The following is a 3,689-nucleotide window of genomic DNA, read 5'->3' on the forward strand; positions in this document are numbered from 1 at the left end:
AGAGTTATAACAAAACAAACAGTGCCCATGCTATACCTTCCACCAACTGAAGCAATTTCTGTAGTGGGGAGAAATTATCTGGGCATGAATAAGTTCTTTTAAAAGGTTTTGAGGATTATTCTAAATTGCAGTTAAGATTTAGAACTGTTGTTCTAAACCAACAGTATTCTAGAGAGCAAGGTTACAAGATGAAAATGATATCCATCCTTTCCTCATGGGGATTGTATTAGTTTTTTGTGGATAGTGTAACAAATTACCACAAACTGGGTGGCTTAAAACAACAAATTAATTTTCTTATGGTTGTGGAGGCCAGAAGTCTGAAATCAAGTTTGTGATAGGGCTGTATTCTCTCTGGAAGCTCTAATTGAGAATCCATTTCATGTCTCTTCTAGTTTCTGGTGAATGCCAGTATTCCTTGGCTTGTATCCACACATGTGGTTGAATTTAGAGCATACCTGTATAATCCAGCATAATCTTTTCATCTCAAAATCTTAATTTAATTACATCTGTGAAATCCCTTTTTCCACATGTAAAATTGACAGACTCCGGGGATTAGGGCCTGGTATTTTGGGGGGCCATTTTTCAGCCTCCTACAGGGACTCAGGAGAGAATTCAAATAGAGATAAAAAGGCTTTGAAGGAGAGAAGTCTTTATAATGATGTCTACAATACGTTCAGGGATGTTACAGAGACAGAGACAAGCCAACACAAGGATTTTTTTAGGTCATTTATATGACATTCCCTTACATACAGCTTACTCTACTTGTGAATGATATTAAGTGATTATTACCTCCTAGGTTTAACTTCTATTTCAAAACAATGCAACTTAACTTGTGTTGTGAATCAATATAACTCATCTGAGATGGGATAACAGCAGAGACAAAGATACACTTGACTCATTTATGGTTAGTTAAGAATTTAATGGCTGGAGAAGAGGATGAGAATCTATCATCCGTCTATCTATCTACCTAATCTATCTGACATTGATTAAGAGCTATCCTTTTTTACTTCTTACAGTTTTATCTGAATTATTAATGCTCTTTAAATCTTAAAATATATAATCTCTTAGAAAGAATTTATGCTTATTACAGTACCTACATTTGGTGTATTTATGGTACCTATAGTATATTATGGTACTACTACTCAGTACCATAAACGGTATATATATATATTGTTTCTCCAGGATAAACAATATGCATATTTAAACCACAATGATTTGTTTACTTATCCAAACCCCCTTTTTAAGCAAAAGCACCATTTCCTTTACTATAAAAACAAACTAAGAATAAAATGCCATTCTAATAGTAAATCTCTGGATGTTCCTAGAAATACTGCTCCAGCTATTATGAACATTTAGAATTGCCTATAAGTGACAGTAAGTTTCCTTGATATGAACATGACTAGTAGTGTTAGTTTTCCCACATAGTTCATTTGAAGTTAATATATAAAGGCTGTAGGTTTTGGAGAAAAATAACACAGCTCTGAAATGTTCACAGTTGCCTGAGCAGTTTACTTATCCTTATCTCTAACGGCAGGTTAAGACCACTTGCTCATAAAATTGTGGTGATGATTTAAACTAGAGCACATCATTTCCAGTACAGAGTTTAACATGAATTAAATACTTAAAGTTACTCATCAGCTGCAGAAAAAAACCAATAGTTGGACGGTTATAACGAAGAATTAGCAAGTTCTAAAGATCCTCATTTCTTGTTGAAATTCTTACCATCTCATATAAGTTTAAAGGCATCTGTGTGGGTGTCAATACAATTGAGATAATGATTCTAATCAGATTTTAACTTGAAAAGAGTCAGAGGAATGGTTTGTAGCAATTTATTGTAGTACATTTAGACTCAATTTGATTTTGTTCTGTGTAGAAATCCCAAGTATACATTATAAACTCTTTGTTACTGAGATTCATTTTTTTATACAAATAGAAATTTTTATTTCTCAAGATTAAAATACTAATTTTAAACAGATTATTGGACTGGAGTTTCATATCCATCAACTCTTTTGGCTTTAGTACCTGTCTCATCACCAGGAACTTTTCCATAACTCTACCTTTATCATGAAGGTTCATGAGTTTTCCCAGTTCAAACTTTGGCTTCCTTGGCATTGTTACTTTTCTAACAAAGTCGTCATAAAGAGATAAATAGGATGACATGCCTTTTCTATGCCTGCCTAGAGCTGTCTGGAATCAATTTATTAAACATTTATTTGAAGTCATTTGTCTGTACCTCTTGGGTCATGATTTCCATCATCTTCTTCTGGATTTGGCAGACCTGTTGGTACTGAGCATAGGAGGTCTTGCATATCTGATGGTTGTGCTTTTTAGTAAAACAAACAGAGAACAAGTAGAGCAAATAACCTCAGTAGTCTTGACATTAACATAAGCTTCAATCATGGTTTGCCATTTTTTGACCATGGAATATACTATGTTACAGGTAAGGTCCATGCCATGGAAGTTAGATAAATTTTTCCATGAACATCTTAGTAATAAGCTTAAATTTTTTAAATGCAACTTTTTGTTCTACACATCAGCAAGGATCACTTCAAACACACAAACCTTGAGTCCATCAGATGCAATGATGATTCCTTGAGTCCTGTGAATAATGTTTTTCCCATATTTCTTATGGTGAACTAGCCAGTACTTTAGTATTATGTCAGTCTTTCTTAGAAAATAGATAAATCACCTCCTTCTTGGCTCACTTTTTGCTGTGTTTTGTTAGGTACTTGTTCTTGCCAACCATAATGGTGATGCTCAGAAAGCCAAAGGGCTTGAATTTCATTGGTTTAGATCTTTTATTCAACTTTTCATGGTAATTTTTGAGCACTAAATTCATTATGTTTTAAGACATGAGTTAAAATCCAAATTTAGTCACAATCATGGAAATATAACATAGCATGCTTTCAATTTTATTATCCATGTCATCCAAAAGCACTCACTGTAGCATATTTACAATCTATTACATTCTATTTTCAATAAAATGGATTTGATCAGCACAATCAAATAATCTAAGAAACGTTAACTTCAAAAACATACAAATAAACTTTACCCTGTGCTCAAAGCATTTTTTTTCCCCGAGAATTGCTAAAAAGTGCCTTCCGACTATTTTAAAATGGATTAACTCAGTTCATTTAGACTCTTTTGAATTTATAGTTATATATCCTCATGGGAAAATTATACCATTTCTATATATTTCACTTCAACACTTAGTTCAGAAAGTCCATTTTATATTACTTACATTTCAAATATTTTAAGCATAAGGAAGAAAATTGAATGTCCTACCAGGGTTATTTAAGCATGTGAAGTTTAATCTTATTGGTAAAACCACAGATTTAACATTCCCTAAGAGCTGTAGAGTAAGCCCATCTTCTTTTCAGATTTATTGCACATAGTTTTTTTTTGCACATAGTTTTGATCAAATGTGGTCCAATAAATAAATACAAAAAAATTTTAAAACAAAATTTTTAAATTCCCCTACATGCATTATGCAGCTCGATTGATACTGAGAAACTGTCAGTCAGTCCCTCATCATTGATGTTATGTTTTAGTCATTGTGTGGTCTGCTGAGTGTTTTCTTTCCCTTAATTTTGTGAGTATATGCCTCTTAAATGGGAAGGTGAATGTTAATGTGCTTAATTTAAGTGATCAAGTGAAAATTTTAGATTTGCTTGAAGGTTGCATGTCCT

The 3,689-nt window shown here is 32.9% G+C and overlaps 1 pseudogene; it reads right to left on the bottom strand.

Moving 5' to 3' along the window:
* Nucleotides 1-1,966: 1,966 nt before the first annotated feature.
* LOC109675110 (small ribosomal subunit protein eS1-like) lies at nucleotides 1,967-2,785 on the bottom strand (annotated as a pseudogene).
* Nucleotides 2,786-3,689: the final 904 nt, after the last annotated feature.

The sequence above is a fragment of the Castor canadensis genome, chromosome 4, assembly GCF_047511655.1.
Source record: "Castor canadensis chromosome 4, mCasCan1.hap1v2, whole genome shotgun sequence".
NCBI lineage: Eukaryota > Metazoa > Chordata > Mammalia > Rodentia > Castoridae > Castor > Castor canadensis.